Genomic DNA, 11,047 nt, shown 5'->3' with positions numbered 1-11,047 from the left:
CTAGCTTTATCAATGCAAAAAAGAAAGGAAAAACTATTTCGCTGGAAACAAGTTTTCATTTTGTCTGATACCTTCAAGAAAGAAAAAAAGAGAAGATCCATCGAGACGCTTGGATTCTTGCGAACTTGGCCATCCACGTGGAAGAGGCGTTACTGTTTTCTATTAATGTACTTTGAACGTCAAGGAAGAACTGAAAAAACAAACAAACAAACAAAAAAAAAAGAATGAGAGACCAAAGGTTTTGGGAAGTTGATTTGAAGCCATTCCACAATCAAAATACGTCAGAGAACAAGGAAAAAAGTTAAAAGACCTCACTAATTCCCAACAAACTAATTTGCAATCCTTTTTTGGTGTTGCATTCACCTCTGTGTGGCAATGAACCGAGGACATGCAATCATTGTTAACAAGAGATAAGAAGATCGCAACAGGTGTTCCTTCACTTTTTCCTCATTCTTTTTACGCTTCAGACAGGGGTGTCCACGGGCGGGTTTTAGGGTGCAGTGTTGTGCCTGTAAGATTATTTGGGGGGCTCATAATATTTCACTGATAATGGCACAAACTTTAGAATGGTAAATCCGTGGCGGTTTGGGGAGTAAATAGCAAATTTGGGGGCAGGATGGTGAATCTGGGTAAGAACAATGGTAAATTGGGGAGTGGCGTCCAATCCTTGTAGGGGATGGACACCCTAGCTCCAGGTATTGTCATAAAGATCTCTCATCTTAAATTATTCATACCATACACACCGTTATTGAGGGAATTCGGAGCTATAGCCTTTTATAGCTGCTTATTATTTATCCCATTAGTCCTCTGTTCTCTTTACTGTGGTGATATATACGAGGTGGTATCAAAAAGTTTCGAGACTAATAACGAAACTTGGGTGTACGTATACGACTCTGAGACAAAGCAACAATCTTCACAGTGGAAGAGTTCATCATCTCAACGATGGAAAAAGGCGAGGTAGGTCTGCAGTTCGATCAAGTACATGCTCGTTTTTCTTTTTTCTTTTCTTTTTCTTTCTTTTTTTGACATTCACAGCATTACGTCATGATCATCAAGAGCGAGTTCTACTGCCAGGTTTTAAGACATCTGAGGGAGAACATTCGGTGAACCACTCATTGTAGCATTACCGTACTTTGCCGATTCATGTCAAGCGTCTCTGGCGGATTTGCTCAGTTTCACATAGAATTTCACGTTCCCTCGTTGTTCTAACTTGCTGGCCATGATAAAATCGCAAACGTAGTAACGCATATGGTCAGAATAGCAAAAGTTGGACATCTCCCGATGTACACATGGCAATGTCTCTTGGCATACTGACTTACGAAGGTCGGTGCTTCCTGAACGTGTGCGTGCAGCGTTGTGTTGTCATTTGTTGGCCTGTGACAGAACTAGTCTCGAAGCATTTCGATACTACCTCGTACAGAAACACGGGGGAAGCAAATCAATTATAAACGTTATGGTTTCAACTCTTACTTTCTCAACAATATCCTCGAAGGACGTGTTTTTTTTTTTTTTTTTTAAATACTTATCATTAGAATGTATGCTTCTCATTAAAGATTATTTTATGTGAGGTCTCTTTGCATATGTAAACACCAGGTATAACAGAGAAAGTTTTAGGGGTTTTTCACATTATTTTAAATCAAAAGCTCTTAAACAATCGTTTTCAGATTATGGGAAAAAATTACCATTCATTGTAGATATATTTTGTTCGCTATCTTGAAATATCTAATTGTGTAGCACACATTAATGTCTTTTGCATTTGCCTATACAATAACTTCTTATAGAGTGGCTCAGTGGCAAATCAGTTACCTCTAATGCGTTGGGTCTCTGATTCGAGCTCAGCACGTCTTAGGTGGGCCTTTCTCATGAGTATTCATGAGCCCAAGGGCTTGAGCCAAACCCCAGATTTCCAATTCTCCCCCAAATTTACTATTCTTCTGCCCAAGTGTACCTTTCTCGCCCTCAAATTTACTATTCTTCAGTTTGATTGTGGGGATACGCTGGCTCAGTGGTAGAGCGTTCACCTCCGGTGCCTGGGGTCCCTGGTTCGATCCCAGCTCGCGCCGTGTGGATTTTGTGGTGACAAACATCGTGCTCGTGGGTTTTCTCGGGGTTCTCCCGTTTCCTCCCACTTTCTTCACTCCACCATTTCACTCATCTCTCCCATTTCACTCATCTCTGATTGAATTTGAAGTTAGCGTGCTGTTCAGCAGCAAGGCTATATGAGACGTGGACCCACAGCTTAACTTGGGTTCTAAACCACATGAGCTCTCGATAGGAATCGAACCCTCATGTCAAAGGCGCGTACGCTATCCCCGTAGCCACGAGGAAGCTTTCATTTTCAAAGAAAAATGATGTCCCCAAATATTCTCCTGGACGTATGTTGTGCCCTAAAATCCGCCTATGCGCAGCCCTGAGCTTTGTGGTGGACAAACAGCATATACGTGAATTTTCTTGGGGCTCTCCCGTTTTCTTCACTCCCACTTTCTTCATTCAACAATTTCATTTATTACCATAATCACTGTCTCTCTTGGTCTCGATGCATAATTGTAAGTGTTCATAGTGTTTACAGAAGACAAAGAAATCGGTGAGTTCAGTTTAGTCAGCTTATTCTCCCAATTTAAAATATGGACAAAGCTGCAGTCTCATATTGCTCTGCTTCATCACCATCACGTAAAAGATAAGTTTAAAATACCGAAGAAATTTCTGCCTTAATTTGCTCATGTTATTCTCCTGGTATAAACATGGATAAAGTTTATCAGTCGGCTTTGCTGCTTTGAATCTTCTTGTGCTTTGTACTGTCAGGAATCCACAGCATCTCACTTGTCAGTGATAGAGGAGTCTTCTCTAATGTTAGGAGGCCTATTTTACCATCACAGACCACGTGCATTTCTTATGGACAACACTGTGGCTGTCAGTTTCCTTGACCTTCCGTTTCCTACGACATTCTCACTCCATAAATCTTTCACCTTCATTGATTATCCGACATCTTCAGCCTAAAAAAGCACAATCGTGAGATGTTACACCGATGTTTATATCATTTCACTTTAACACAAAGCTCATTGGTGTTTAGTAACAAACGTTACAGGCCAACTATGGCTGAGAGTCCTGAAGGCAGAACTTTAGATAATCAAGATGGAAGGAGATATAAAGCAAGCTTTTAAGGAGATGGACAATAACCTTGAACAAATGTATAGTGGTGTTACCCATGAGACGAAAAATGTATAGTCTCTTCTCGAGAACAAGACAAGAAGTGCATTCTCAAATTCAAGGCGAAAAGTGAAACCTGACATTTCTCGTCTCAAAAATGAGGAGAATCAAAACGACGCGCGAGAAATTTCTCGAATCTCGTCAGAAACAATAGTTCACCCAAGACTTAGGTTTCAAACACTGTTTTGGTGTTATATGATTCCAGGGGTGCACCACGCGAGAGGCCACCGGGTCACCCCCCCCCCCAAAAAAAAAAACTTTCTAACTCGATGAACAATTTTACACTTTGTTTCTAAAACTATGTTTGCTTAGCAAAGAAATAATTGGAGCAAGCACAAAGATTTGATTGTACACTTTAACTGTACATTTCTTTACTTATGAAACACTCCATTTATATATATATATATATATATATATATATATATATATATATATATATATATATATATATATATATATATATATATATTGATACTATAGGTAGCAATACTTAACAATTATTTATCATTTTATCGGATGCAAAACAATACCGATTCAATGCTATATGACACAGTGTCTTATAGTGTTGGACACCTCCCAACGCAAAAAAAAAAAAAAAGTGGCCCCTCTTAACAAAAATGTTTGGTTACTCACCTACATGATTCGTATATAAAAGCTATAGGTTAATAAAGCAATTGTATGAACACAATGAAGAGAATTTATCAAAACATTCAAGGATAAACAAATCATTACGCAATATACTGCAATAATAAATAATGTTTGAAATGTTGTTTTATCACAATCTTCGTAGACTTTTCGTGACGCTTAAGGATTCTTATAACTTCTAGGTGAAATTAAGAAAAGCATCCAGGGCTGGCTTAAATTTTGTGCATAATTTTACAAAACGATATAAGACGTGAAAAGCTCTTTGAGACTCGAGACGAGACAAGAAAGAATGTTCCAGAATTGAGACGAGACAAAAATCCCATTTCTTGTTTTGTGGGCAACATTTGATCTAGATTAGGATTAACAATGATCTGTCCTTTTATTTCTGCGGCAATCAAATAAATAATAGAGCAAGTGTCTTAAGTAACGTGAGAAAGTTTAATTAGAGTATGTGTCCATGTAATTTTCAATGTTAACCCTGCAAGTACACAATGGAGTCTGTAGAACTTCATTTTAAATTTATACTGTTAATTAATTTTATCAGATTGATGAGCGAAACTCATACTGTAACGGTTTCCGTCACACTGTTAACATTACTTTATTAAATCTGAGAAATCGTTTCTTATCTGTGCACTGAGAATATCTTCTCTCAGAAAGAAGAGTTTGAAACTCTCATTAATGAGAAATGACAAAAAATAGATGAGGTTGTATAAAGCGAAAATATACTGTTACTTTCCTTATGAATGAGAATTGCCAAATTTTATTTCTAAGAAAATATTCTCTCGGTGCACAGATAAGAAACGGTTTCTCAAATTTAATAAATTATTTTTAACAGTGTAACACAACGCAAAATCTGGATTTTAATTTGCGACGATAGAGATAGTTGTTATAATCAGTGGTGCTATTCAGCCGGTTCAGACCGGTTCGCTAGAACCGGTTGTTAAAATATTTCGAGTTCGCAGAACCGTTTGTTATACACAGACATAAACACATACACACATACACAGCTGGAAGAGAGATCTGGTTGGATACAAATTTTTCACAGCCAAATACAATTTTACCTATTAGAAAACCTTGCTTTCCTCTGTACATACGAGAAGATTAAGTGGAGGTGGGTAAATTGTAAATTTTATCTTAAGTGTCTTTGTTTTAACTCTATAGCTCTTTATAGCTATAGAGTTAAACGTATGTTCTCTCAGAACAAGGTATAAGCACTCCATCAGGTCTTGTTTCCATATTGACAAACTATAAGCATTTATTGCATGAGGTATAAGCGTTTATTGCATTTATTCCTTAATCTCAAATACTAAAATATCAAGAATGAGAACTGAGGTTAAATGAGTGAAGTGGTGAGCGTTTTTATATTTGAAGCACATACATACCATTATCATCAATTGCCGTATGAAGGTCTTTATAATACTTTCTGACAACTATATATCTTGGACAATTCGTTTCCAATATATTCGCAGTGCTACATAATTTCGTGACATCACCTTGTATTAGGATGCTGTCTAGGTCTCTAGTTGTTACTTCTGATATCCAGTAAAAAAATTGGTTTTGTCTACCTTGTTTGGTTTATTTCCTAAAAGATTTATATTTCTTAATCTACTATATCTCTCTTTCACACACACACACACACACACACACACACATATATATATATATATATATATATATATATATATATATATATATATATATATATAAACCATAGGGGCTAAACCATAGTTTGCCGCTTTATCCAGTGTAAAGAAAGTAGGATTGAAGCTCATTTTATATAGTGTATATCTGAGCATCAAGAGGAGGGGCTGTAGCCCCTATAGCTCTCCCCTTGGATCCGCGCCTTATATATATATATATATATATATATATATATATATATATATATATATATATATATATATATATATATATATATCGGATGTTTCGAAAGTTCAATGACATAGGGTAACTGTTATTATCAGAGTTACAACAAAATGTAAGGGAGGAAATCGTCTCCAAATATGTTTTGAATCTAAATTAAAGGATTTTTTTTTTAATCGGAGGAGCCGTTTGGGCTGGACACTCTTTATGTACCCAATGTTAAATGAAAATGCAACGTTGCCATTTACCTGGACCCACAACATAAGTGAATGAAGTTACTGTCTTTTACGCTAGCGTGTCGATGGCCAGCACCTATTCACTTATGTTATTGGTCCAGGTAAATGGTAACGTTGTATTTTCATTTAACATTCGGTGTATAAAGAGTGTACAGCACAAACGGCTTTTCCGATTTAAAAAAAAAAAAAAAAATCTTTCACTTTAGATTGAAAACATCATATTTGGAGACGTTTTCCTCTCTTATATTTTGTTGTAACTGTGATAATAACGGGGGACTTTTGAGATACACTATTTATCTCTCTCTCTCTCTCTCTCTCTCTCTCTATATATATATATATATATATATATATATATATATATATATATATCCAGAGAGAGAGAAAAAACCGCTTGTTAAAGAATTAGAATAGCACCACTAGTTATAATTGAGTTTTGCATATTTTACGTTGTATCACACTCTGCAATTTTTGCGAAGTCTGGTACGTAACGAGACTTGTAATTCCCAGTTTCAGTCTCCGAATACGTTATTAATAATTCGTTTCTATAGTACATAGCATTTCTATAGTGCTAAATCTTTTCAAATCCAAGCTGTAATGTTGCGAGTGACACAGCAATCTTCTTACATAGCTATGCCTCGTGCAGTACACATGGGTTGTTTCAAATTAGGGATGGCCAAAATTTTCCAGAATCCAAAGAATTTATTTTCCGGAATCTGAAATTTCACTTTCCGAATTTCGGAAAAAATCTGGAATTTAGAAATTTTCCGAAATTCAGAAAAAATTCTGGAATTCGGAGAAAGTCCGGAATTTAGAAAATTTTGGAATTGAGAAAAAATCCAGAATTCGTAAAAATTTCGCAATTTTTCCGAAATGGGAATTTTTCCGAATTTCGGATTTTTTCGATTTTCTTTCCGGATTCCGGAAAGTAAAAATTCCGGAATTGGCCATCCCTATTTCAAATCGTATACCAATGATAGAGTTACTTGCAGATCTTCTAGGCTAGAAATTCACATGCATTCTAGAAAAAATGACTACTAATTATCTCCCTACATTAATACATGTAAAATCGCCCAAGTACTTCGTGCTTTGTCAGACCTCAGAGCGTAGTTTGTGTACAAAATAAATAAATAAATATGTATTTCCAGGGTTAAATAGAGTAATTAAAGAAGTATGTATGGCATAAGCTTCATCTCGGAGAAATGAGTCCAACATGAATTAGAAATGTTTAAGACCAACACGTGTTGTTAACCGTGAAAATTTATATATAAATCTTGCGTGAATAGCGGTCAAACACGCGAAAGATTCTCTTTCTGTTTTATATCAAGTACACAGTAATGAGGATGGGGTCACTGATGACGTAAAACAAACATATACAACGTCACATTCAGAGAAACTGAAAGAAACAAGAAAACAGGAACCTGCACCAACTAAATTTTTGTGGTTCACTGTTGAGGGCGAAGAAACCTTTAATTAAACTGCAATAAGTATTTTGAGCCTCAATCCCGTTTCCTCTGTTCTTAAATCCTATGATGACGTGGATTTATATTTGATGACGTTCAGCTGCAATATATTATTATTATAAAGAGGAGTCTGACTATTCTTTGCCGCAAGCGAAGAAATGGCCTTCATTGCAGGTATACACGTGGAGTGATCTTGGAAGGCCGATGCGCTGATGGTATTTGCTGTTTCTGAATATTTTGCACAATGAAGACAACGAGAACGGAAATCGTGATTACTATGTGCAGTAATGTTAAATAAGGCAAATGTTGCAATTCTTCGGTCTCTCATTATCTGAAATAACTATAATAACGCTAAGACCATACCTTAATGAAGTAAAGCCACTTAGAATGATCGTTTGGTCTAAGACACTCAAGATCACAATACGTACTGTTTTCAATATTGCCGCCTACAGTGTGGTTATTTCATTTCACAATTACATAATCATTAACTGGGTTCTTATTGTTTCGGTTAGTCGTAAGGGACCAAGTTCGAGTGTAAAAAGTAATTCTATAAAATAAAGTACAGAGATTCTATAATTCAAATGCTTAATAAACAACCCACTTTGTATTTTACTTTTCGATAATTAATCTTTTTGCAAATTAAGCTTTACTTAAATTTGTTTTCAAAGTAAACGATGAAACGCAAAATATTATTCTAAATAACTTATTTTCTGTATATATATTAATATGTTATACATAATTAGGATTTCCAGACGTCCTGTAAATAAAGGATCATCCGCCATTCCTGGACAAAATGCACTGTTACTATTTTTTGCTTCAAGGTGTGGAGGATGACCCGGTTTAAATCGTAAATAAAAAGCATTCACAATAGTGTGTTCTCCATGGCATACTTTCATACGACCCTTCAACAACTCATTGCCTTACGACTGTCCGGGTATTCCTACCTGTTCTCCGGTCTTGTAGAGTTTGTGACGTTACTCGCATGACCATAATCCATCACTGTATTGTGTTGCTGAGGTAGTTTTCCCTCAGACATTTCATTGGTACCAACTTAATGCTTTCCTGTGGAGCCCTCTAAGGTTTTTAATTACTAAATAATGGATTTCTGTATACATATTCTTTTCGAAATTATGAATAATTTTTTATTCGCATTGAATTCTGGATTAGGATGGTCTTTTGCAAAATAAAATTTCTCTCTCATTTGTGGAAGGATAAGTCTCGACAATCTGAAGAGATGGTATTGGTAAATTAGAAACTACTATTATTATTATTATTATTATTATTATTATTATTATTATTATTATTATTATTATTATTATTATTATTATTATTATTATTATTATTATTATTATTATTTAAAACTTACCTTCAAACAATTCTGAACTTCTCACTGTTCAAACATTTTTCTTTTTTTCTTAAAACGTTCACATTTCTGGAAACTTTGCTAAAAAAAACACTGGTTAATCTGGAAAATAATTGTAGTTCTTGATGGAAACTCATCTATCTGCTTTCGATTTGCAACTGTAGATAGATTTAGCATTTTTTGCGGGTTCTGTAAATAGCGGCATACCAAAAGCAGATAGGTGAATTGTGGTAAAGGCATCACATGCAAAATCGTATTGTCTAGTTCACTACGTTTCTGCTTTTCGAATTTTTTTTTATTTGTTTTGAAGATATTACAGAAAAACTCTAAAATTAGCGGTAGTTTAAGTTCGCGGTAGTGAAGACCCTTAAGCCCTAGATTTCCCAATTGCGTTGCGCCCGCGCTAACCACTCGCCTACATTCGATCATATTTAAACCTCAGAAATCTCAAGGAATATCATAATCTTTCGTTATTAACTTACAGCCTGTACGCTAACCAAAACTTATTTCAGTGTGCCTTTTTAATTCTTCCTCCACTAACGAATACTAGAAGAACACAGTACTACAAAATTTCGATGTCTACCTCACGTACAAACATAGTTGTAATTTGTAGAATATGTTCCGCTCATTCGAAGTGGACACATATTTTAAAACTTGATAAGTAGTATTGTCTACAAAACGAAAAATTTCTCGTCTTATCTCGAACATAAGACGAGAAACACCTCGTCGAATTTGAGACTCATCGATAAATTTTATGAGTCTTGTTAACAACACTAGTTTGCCCAAGTCTCTAGATCTCAAGCAGTTTAAGTGTTACATAATTCATAATATAAAACTATAAATTTATAAAGTAATTGTAAGACCGTAAAGAAAAACATTTATCAACGTTTAAAGGTACACAAGTTATTGCATAATATACGCCAATAATAAGTATAGTTTAAATCTTATTATATCGCGTTTTTCGTGAACCATTTGTGACACGGTAAGATTCTGGTAGTTTGTAAATGAAATTAAGATCAGGACATGAAATTAAGATCAAAATTTGGGCAAATAAGGGCATAAATTTTGTACATAAATTTTACAAAACAAGGATATTTTTCAGACAAGATTTCTACAAGATTTTTGAAACGAGAAGAGAAAACATCATTTCTAGTTTCGTCTCATTGGCAACTGTATTGAAGAGACACAGTGTAATACTGTACACGAACTATTTATATTTTATGTTTCGAAAACTTACGTTCAAGTAGATTTATTGTGTGATTTTAATGGTTGTTTAGCCATTTGTGAAATACATTCTATATATATATATATATTTTTTTTTTGTTAGTCTCGGTAAATCTAACAAAAGCATATCATTTGTTAGCATATTTTGTTAATCCATAATTGCTAGTTCTACGTAATAGTCAGTGCTTTATGCAGTTTTTCTTGATTTTTGGAGGGATTCTTGAGTTTAAGCAATAGAAAAGTACCTTCTAAAATTTACCTTTGGTTAACACGTACAAGCTGAAAATCTTGGGATAATTTCTCTATTGAAGGAGGGTATGGATAAAACAATTGAAAAAGAGTGGTTGTTGTCCGTTAGACCACCAAGAATTTTAAAAGGGAAAGACATCAATCTATTTTGAAAGAACTACAACAGTAGTTAGAATTGAGATTCTACCAAAAAAAAAAAAAAAAACGCCATTTTTGTTTGTGATAGTCATCATAGCAGTAATAATTATTTGTTGCATTTTTGCGTTGCTTCGTGATTCCCAAATTTTGCGAGAACCATTACGCCATATTACCCGAGGAAAGATACTGCACGTTTCATAGTGTTGCTATACGCTTCGATAGAGAGTATAGACCTACAGTAGGCCCTAATGTTATTTAAGCATTGCTTTTGCTAGAAAAATATTTTAATAATAGTAAAATAATAATAATAACTATTCTATCAGGCCTTGTTTCCATTTTGTACCAATACACAATAACACATTGAGCAAGTCTATGTGATAATATGTAAAAAAAACAATCACGTAACAGTTTCAACACAATAACTGTGTCTTCATCAGACTTCCACTCCCTCAGAGAAGGAGTGGAAGTCTGATGAAGACACAGTTATTGTATTGAAACTGTTACGTGATTTTTTTTTACATATTATCACATAGTCTTGCTCAGTGTGTTATTGTGTATTAGTATATAACAATAATAATAATAATGAATTCACTTTAGCTACGGGTCCGAAATTATTCACACTTGAGATATGTACCCCCAAAACAAGGACTCATACGCCCCTG

Source organism: Thermobia domestica, chromosome 10 (assembly GCF_964235325.1).
Source record: "Thermobia domestica chromosome 10, izTheDome1.hap1.1, whole genome shotgun sequence".
Lineage (NCBI taxonomy): Eukaryota > Metazoa > Arthropoda > Insecta > Zygentoma > Lepismatidae > Thermobia > Thermobia domestica.
The sequence above is the reverse complement of the archived record's forward strand: the minus strand, read 5'-3'. Positions refer to the sequence as shown.